Below are 9401 nucleotides of genomic sequence, written 5' to 3'. Positions count from 1 at the left end.
AGAGCTGCTGAAAGTGTCTCTCAAAGTAAGCCTTGTGAAGCAGAAAATCCCTCTAAGATATCTCACAACATCTCTACTGAATCATTTCCCATAGTATACACACATGTTCTTATTTCTCCTTTAAAAAACAGTCTTTTGTCCTTCCTTTGCTCTGCTAGTTACTACCTTATTTCTTCGCCTCCTGTTGCAGCAACTCCCCCCGCCTACCCCCAGAAATGTGGTTTATACTGATGGTCTGCAATTCTTCTCCTGGTATTGTCTCTCTCTTTTTTTTTTTTTTAAAGATTTTATTTATTTATTTGATAGACAGAGACCACAAGCAGGCAGAGAGGCAGGAAGAGAGAGAGGAGGAAGCAGGCTCCCCGCTGAGCAGAGAGCCCGATGTGGGGCTTGATCCCAGGACCCTGGGACCATGACCTGAGGCGAAAGCAGAGGCTCTAACCCACTGAGTCACCCAGGCGCCCCTCCTGGTATTGTCTCTTAAAGTTGGCTTTTCCCCACACCTTTCCACAGAACTTTTCAAGCCTAGGTCACCAGGCACTGCCACAGTTCAAATCCAGTGTCACTTCTCAGCTCCCATCTTCCCTACCAAAGCAACAGTTCTCTACCCAGCTGATGGTTCCATATTCCTCAATGAATTTTTTTCTTGTCTTACACAATGCTACAATATTCTAGTTTTCCTCCCACTTATAGCTGGCAATTCTATTTCAATATTATTTGCTCTTATCCCCCTCCTCCCTGGCCTTTAATGTTTGAAGGTGTCAGGACTAATCTTTGCTCCCCTTCTATTTTCTGTTGATACTCATTTCCTTGTGGGTTCATATTTTATACCATCTATTTGTAAAGTTGTTCAAGTTCAGGCTTCAAGTCCACACCTCTTTCCTAAACTCAGCCTTGTAGAGCCAGCTACTCTTGGATATTGGATTTGTTGCAGGTATTGTTTGTGCTCTACTAAATTCTTTCAGATCCATTTGAGTATTTCTAGAGCTTATCTCCCTGCTTCTGTCTGTTTGGCTTGTGAGGGCTCACTAACACTGTTCTGGAGCTACTGGACCCTCTCTGCCCACAGACACAGAGTGATGGAAATGCCTGAACATTCACACACCTGTTGGCTCTACCTTCCAAATTAATCCAGAATTGAAACATTTCTTGCAACTTCCTCAGCTGTCACTCAGGTTCAAACAAATATTAGCTCTCACTTGCAATCTAAAGTAGTTTATGAATTGGTTACCTTGCTTCTGCTTTGCATCTTCTAAAATCTATAGTTATTCTCAGAACAGCAGCCTGAGAGAGGTTATTTATTTATTTATTTATTTTATTTATTTGAAAGAGAGTGAGAGAGAGCATGAGAGGGGAGAAGGTCAGAGGGAGAAGCAGGCTCTCTGCAGAGCTGGGAGCCCGATGTGGGACTCGATCCCAGGACTCTGGGATCATGACCTGAGCCGAAGGCAGTTGCCCAACTGACTGAGCCACCCAGGCGCCCCTGAGAGAGGTTATTAAAACTTAAGTCAGATCATGTCATTACATTTTAAATCCTTGCACAGGCTCATATCATTCAAGATAAAAGTCCTTTCAGTGTCCAGAAGACTCTGTGTTTGCCCTCCTCCTCCCATTATATCCTTGACTTCATCTATTGCTTTTCTATTCCTGTTTTATTCAGGCCAGACACAGTGCCATCCTTCCTACTCGTTAAGTGACCAGGTCTGCTTCCATCTTAATGTCTTTATACAAATTCTTCCCGCCGCTCAGACCACTCTCATCCTAGCTATCCCATGAGCTAATGCCCTCAGACCTCATTCAAGCCTTAACAAGACTTACCCTGATAATCGTATTTAAAGACTGTATTCCTTTTTTCTAATCTAGCTCCCCTCTTCACTATTATTCCTCTACATTTTGTTCTAGAGAACTTATCGTTTTCCAACATACTACACAATTTTATTGTTTTTATTTATTTTACCAGCTGACTTTCTACCCACTCATACCCCTCATTAGAATATGAGGTAAGAGAGGTAGCGCTGAATAAAGGGGGTGGTACTCGTGTATAAAGTATGGTTTGGACTTGTACTCTCTGGAGATTTAAAATTTCCTGCCATCCAGTTGTGGCTGTACTCCTGGTCTACCTCTCATTCCTGTGGTAAGAAACAGAGAGTTAATGGAGCCAAGCTGGATAGATCGGACTTGATAAGCCCTTCATTATTTTGTATATGACAGATAAGATTATTACCTAACCATTAACAAACAATGTATGAGGCACATAACCTGCTATTATGGTGGTAGGAGTTTCACTGGATGTACACCCTAATAACCTACAAGTATTTACAATATTTTTTTTTCCTGAAGGTGGTTGGCCTTATTGTTATGAGAGAGTCAACAGCAGATTGAGAGCTAACTGACATGACTGAGAGGTGGCATAACCCAGGCAGAAAGAATAAATTGTCAATAAATATTTACTCACCTGATACTACCAATAGTATTCAACAAATGCTATTCAAAAATAAGCATTCCACAAATATTAACTTCCATATACAGTACGAATGGAATTTTGAGTTATTTGTTGAGTAACTAGAGCCAACCTCCATCTCCCCACCCTTATTCTTGGTGAACTCCTACTCATTTTCAAATCTTTCCACAGAACGAACCCCGCTGTAAAACCTTCCCAGCTACCTCTGCCCTTCCTGGCTCTTGGCATAAATAAGAACTTCCTCCTCTAATTCAACAGTATCTTGGAACCTCCCCCTTTTTACTCGTAATTTATTGTACAGTAACTGTTTACTCTCCTGTGTCTTCCTCCTCCCTAATTCCTCCATCTCCACCTCCAACAAACCCATGAGCCTGTCAAGGCAGGGTCTCAGACTACTTTGTCATTATAGCTCTAGCATTGTGCAAAAATAGGTGCCGTATTGATTATATGACTGAACAAATACACATGACATACTGAATTCCTATTTCTAGGATACAATGCTGACTTCCAAGACAGATTAGCTTCAGGCGAGATGTTAGAGAGACGTATTTCTTCTTCAAAAACTCAGTGAAGGTTTGGCATCGGGATAGTATTCAAATTTTTTTGTGCATAGGACTTTACTGTTTTATCTCTAAAATAAAACTTACACAGTGCCATAGGGCCTGTTTAAGGCCCTATTTTTTTCTGGAAAATTCCCTCATTGCTTTCCTCACTCCCTTTAGGGCTGGTCCTTGAAGGAAGGATGGCTATCTAGAACACCTCAGTGATTCCTACGTGACGAGATGACAGGACAGTTAGAGGCCGAGTGAAGGTTTACATTAAATGGTCCTCTGGCATCTTCTTTTTGATTGAAGTCGATGAAAACAGACTTGTTAAAATCTAACTTAGAACAAAACTGCCAGAAAATGATAAGAAAGAGGGGCAACCCCCCGACACACCCCATAAGTAGTAATTATGGCATAAGACGTAGGACTGTTTCCCATGCAGTTGGGATGTGTGTTTTGGAAGAATCATGCATGAAGCTGGCAGATTTGGGAATCAGACATCTGGGATGCCAGTTGCTTTTCTCCCCACTCACTAGCTGGTACCTTGGGCAAGTCATTTTCTCTCTGTGCCTCACATTTATCATTTGTAAAATGGGAGAAATATGGCACCTACCCCACACTGTCATGGTGAGGACAAAGTATTACTTCACTGCTACCATCATTACTAAATTCAGGCGAATGTTGTGCTGTTGTCTGCAGAGTCAAACAATTAAATTAACTTCCAAATGTGAATACATAGTGCATATCCAATCTTACCCCAGTGGCTATCATTTCCTTTTTTTCTTTTTTCTGAATCGTATCTCCATGTAGAGAAGGTTTTAGTTACTTATATTTGTCTCCTCTCTTACCTGTGGAAATGGAGAACTTGACAGTGTCATTATTAGAAATTTGTTCTCCGTCTTCCATTTAATGCCCGTGGGTCATGCCTGCGCTCTTTAGCTTTCCTAAATGTTTTTTTTTTTTTATTCCTAAATGTTTTGATGTCTGCGTGATGTTTTAGAAATAGAAAGCCAAAGGACAGACCTCAGGAATTAGGGGAGAGCCTGAGAGGTGAGGATAAGAAAAGAAAGGGTGGTGTACTTTCTCAAACTGCACTATTTACTTCCTTGATAAATTTGGTGTCTTTGCAGGGCATTTTTCTACTTCTCCTTTTCCTACTGCCTGGCTGATAGAACGGAGTCGTCGCAAAGCTGTGATATCTGTCTTTTACTTTCACTCCGCTCTTTATATTTTGCTCCCCGAAACACCTTTTTCCTCCTCTGGAACTGACAACTGAATCCAATTCTTTCTGGAATTCAGGATTAAAGGCTGTTGCTTTTATAAACCCTGTCTGATGGTCAGCACTGGAGGGTTTTGCCAGCCCATTAAAACACAGGGAGAACGACAAGCAAAATTTTAAAGACGTAAGGAGGGATGGAGGAAAGGAAGGAGGGTGAGGCTGTGTGTGTGAGAGAGAGAACTATCTGTGATGAGAATCTCAAACAGGAATCTAGTAAGATTGATTGCCTGACTCAGTGGTGAGTCAAGGTGAGTAAAAATCTCCTGGTAGCTCGGGGTTTCTTCACAGAGGGCAGTTAACCCTTTCACGTTAGCAGGAAGATGCTTTCTGGGAACAATTTAAAAGCTAAGGATTCAAGAATTAAGACTCTATTATGATCCAAGACCTAGCGTTCCATCAGTCCACAGGTATTTGTGTACCATACACTAAATTAGTTATGAATTCTAGCACTACACTAATCATTTAAGGGATAAAAAGATGTGTCGGACAACCACTACAGTTAAGGAATGTAAAAGCATACTGGTCATAGAACATTGCTATTAAATATTTAAAGAATGAGATGCTGTACTAAAGGACGCTATATTATGGAGCCGATATACCAAGTCCTTTCAAAGGTGAGAACGGGAAGAGTGAGGTGGACGTGTGTCAGCCTCGTCAAAGACAACCCACTGGAATTTTCAAACGCTGTTTGCATCTGTTCATTAAGCAAGTATTTGCAGCACCTACTATATGCAAGCTACTGGGTCACATGCTTCATTCATACTACATACTCCATTCATTCATTCTTTTACCATCATCTCTGATGTTTAGTTTAAAATGAAGAACACTGCGTTGTGGTGCTTAAACAATGAATCTTGGAACACTGAAAAAAATTTTAAAAAAACAAAATGAAAAACACCGACCAAGGCTTCAGCTCTAGTCCCACCATTTACAAAATGCGTGTTCCTGGATTCCTTACTTAAGCTTTCAGTGATACAGTTCCTGCATTTGGAAACCTGCTTCATAAGCGTCTTGTGAGCATAAATGAGGTAAGGAGGCAAAGTGCTCAGCATGATGTTTGGAAATTAGTTTTCCATAAATGTTAGTGATGAGGAAAATGACAGGGGGGTCACCATCATTGGATACCTCCAATGGTGATGACCCCCCCGCCCCCATCATTATGTAGTGATTTGAGAATGAAGTCTGGACCCGGGCTATTGGGTTCAAATTCCAATTCTCCTACTTTCTAGCTATATCACCTTGAAGAAGTTATTAATGTCTCTGTACCTCACTTTGTTCATCTGTAAAATGTAAGTAGCATGCCTCCTAGAGTTTTTATGAAAATTACAGTTTTGAACTTGATAAAGTTTAAGATAGTACTTTGTTCATACTAATCACTTTAAAAATGTTTATTATATTAAAAAAAAAAGTAGATATCAAGTTGTTTCACTGAATTCTGTCCATGAGAGTGGTAGACCATATGTGTTTTTTGGTACGCCCTGCATTTAGGAAAAGTCCAACTCACTTATGAGACACTCAACAAGTATTTGGGGAATGATAATAGTAATTATTATGCATATCATTTTTTACATTAACCATCATAAATCTTTTGACAGAGGTCTATGTCAATGTTGCAAGTGTGACCAGAATGATACTCTATGTACATTTTCTACATTTACAATCATTGTTTGAACTGTTTTATAGAAGTCAGTTGAAAAATCACATGGCTTCTCATATTACACTAAATGCGACTTGCTACTTGATTGACATTTGATACAACCCTAACACATCCATATACACACATCTGCACCTGTTTAGCAATTGTTTAATAAATAATTATTGGACACTAAACAGATGATTTTAAAATAATGATAATATCAAATTCATGAATTTACTTATTGCCTATTAATTAAAATTTTGTCTTATTACCTTATAACAAATGATCATCGAACTTACAGAACAGTTTCAAAATTAGAGTTAAGAATAAAGGCCATGTATGACCAATGAACATGTGAACTTGACAGAAAACAGTGTCTGTATATCTTTTATTTGTGGCATGAAATTATTTTTTCAAGTCTTTTTTGAACTACCGAGAAATCACCACTTCTCTGAATTACTTCAGACTATATACAGAGAGTTGAGCTGATGGAAGAAGGGGCATATAAATTTATATGGCTCTTCCCTCTGCGCAAGCACAACTTATCCTCAAGATTGAGGACATGATAGGGAGTGATGGCCAAACAGCACTTACAAACTTTAACAATCAAACTAATCCTTCTTAGCGAGGGGAGAAAATATAAAACATGAACTGTTACTTGACACAGAGAACCTGGGCCAAGAGATGAACATGACATAAAGTAAAGACATCTCTGTGTTCTATTGATTTGGCTACTTATTTACTTTTGAAATTTGAGAAATAAGGGCATTGGCTTCAAGAAAAAGAGCTCTCGTCTCTCTACTCCATTATAGATTAGTTTAAGTGGAGACCTCCGTATTAAGAATATCCTTTGGAAAACAGGTAAGTAAGCATTTTCAAACCCCAAGAGTAGCTCCGTGTGTGTGCTCCCCAATTATCCCTAGAACAATTTCTGACATATCATCGGGTGTTGGGAATTACTGTAGAATGTCTCAAGTCTTTCTTACCCAGATTTTCTAAACTTGGACATTCAACAAATAAATATCTAAATTGATGGATTATTTACATTTTGCCAACATTTACCTCAGCATCCTCTCTCTACCTATCTTTTTATTTATATGAACGACTTGAGAGAAAGATGATGGCAACATCCTGCCCTTTTGCCCTTAACTACTTTAGTATGTATTTCCAAAAATATATTTCCAATATAACCACTGTATGATTATACAAATCAGAAAATGCAACATTAATATAATTGATTATCTAATCCACAGTCTACATTTAAGTTCTTCCATTGTCCCAGTGAAATTTGTTACAAGATTCAGTCCAGGATCAAATATGGCACTTAGTTTCATAGTATTCATAGCCTCATTTAATCTAGAAGAGTTCCTCAGCCCCTTGTCTTTCACAGCTCTGACATTTTTGAAGAGAGAAGGTCAGTTATTTTATACAATATTCCTTGATTTGGGTTTATCTGTCTCCTTATGATAAGGTTCATATTATGCTTTTTTTGTTCCTTTTTTTTGCTTCAGCAGGAACACCAGAGATGTGATATTTTGTCTTTCTCAGTGCATCATATCAAGAACCTGGTGTTGGTTTGTACCATGATTCATGAGTTTTAATTCTAGTCACTTAATTAAGATGGTATCCACAAGGGGCGCCTGGGTGGCTCAGTGGGTTAAGCCGCTGCCTTCGGCTCGGGTCATGATCTCAGGATCCTGGGATTGAGTCCCGCATAGGGCTCTCTGCTCAGCAGGGAGCCTGCTTCCTCCTCTCTCTCTCTGCCTGCCTCTCTGCCTACTTGTGATCTCTCTCTGTCAAATAAATAAGTAAAATCTTTAAAAAAAAAAAAAAAGATGGTATCCACAAGGCTCCTCAATTTTATCATCACTATTTCCCCCTCTGTAGTTAATAAATAATTGGTAACAAGATACTTTGAGGTTATGTAAACATCTTCTTTCTCACCAAACTTAAACCTACTAGTTATGGCATCCATTGATGATTTTCTGATGCCATCATTTTTAAAATCAAATTATTGATTTATTATAGGTAGAATTTTAAAGAAATATTTTCAAGTAGAGAGACATCACTATACATAATTTAAACAAAATTTAAAGGAAGTCACATTAAAGGGAAATGGATGCATAGATTATAGCCACAGAGATTAGGAAGTGGGGTATAATTTTCCCTCTGGGACACTAGTTCTTCTTTAGAACTGGGTTCCTTCTTCCCTAGCCAAAGCACCAAACTGTGAACCAGAGGGTCCTGCTCCATTGTGCAAGCATGAGAAAATTATTAAATGGCTTGGATTTTTATTTCTTTCTCTTTTTTTTTTAAACCAGTGTAATTACAGTAGACCTTCTTTTACTTCCAAAGGATGTTGTGAGTAAAAAAGAAGAGATTATTATGATAGATATTTGAGCTCTTTGATGAAAGGTAATTTATAAAACCCTGATCAAATTATGAAGACTTATTAAGTCTATAAATATTCTTCCTGTTTCTAAGGGCACTGGATGCCCCAAACCTCATTCTATATTAGACACCACTGCCAACTCCCATGACCTGATTTCAGAACATGTAATAGTTCCTGCCAAAAGAGCCTGACCCAAATGAAGCATCCTCTCGCTTCGAGTGTTCCTTGTTCACACTTTCTCTAAAAACATTTCTGATTGATGCTCAAGGCATCTCTTTCACAATCTAAATTTCAATTTGCCTCACCCGTAGGTGGGACTCTCTCCTGCTGATTTTGCAAAAGTCTAACTTTTCCTATTTGCAACTAGATTGGAAAGAATATTTGAGACTGCCGCAGTAAAACTGGCTAAAGTGACTTCCCACTGGGAGTAACTTTGCTCAGCCTCTAAGCACTATTTAGGAAAAACTTGCTGTAAACTCAGACAGTGGAAACACGGTCTCTGGTCTGCCCCTGGGAATGTTCTCAGCTGATTTCTTTCCAGACTAGATACACAGAGCACAGGAACATAACGCCATAGATAGAGCTGTTCTGGAGTACGCTTCGAATTTAATAGAAGGAGCCATACCTCAAAGTTCTGAAAACCTGTTTCCTGCACCCTACAGATGTACCTTAAGAAATCGGCTTGCTTCTGATCATCCTTTGTAAAACGTGCAAGGAGAGTGAGAGATGGTAAATTCCTCACCTAAATAGAGATTCACAGTCAAGCTTGATTAATCCTCTTGACACCTGTGTAATGGGGATTGCTGGTGCTCAGTTGAAGGACAATTCTTGCAATTAGTTCTTGTCTCAGCAGGAAACATGAAAAGCTTCATGGCTAAGCCAGAAATTCTGATATGCTCTAGCAACCCATTTGTTACGTAACTGAATCATCTGGTTTTATTCCTGTTTGCCGGTGTTTACCTGGATTCCCTGACTTCTTCCTGGCTCTAGACCTAATCAGACCTGCCGTAATTATCTCAGTGAATTTCATTAATTTTGCTCTTCCCTCGATAATCTGAGTTCTGGTTTCTTATGTCTCTTGTGGCTCA

This window comes from Neovison vison, chromosome 12 (genome assembly GCF_020171115.1).
Source record: "Neovison vison isolate M4711 chromosome 12, ASM_NN_V1, whole genome shotgun sequence".
Taxonomy (NCBI): domain Eukaryota; kingdom Metazoa; phylum Chordata; class Mammalia; order Carnivora; family Mustelidae; genus Neogale; species Neogale vison.
Note: the sequence above shows the minus strand (reverse complement) of the source record.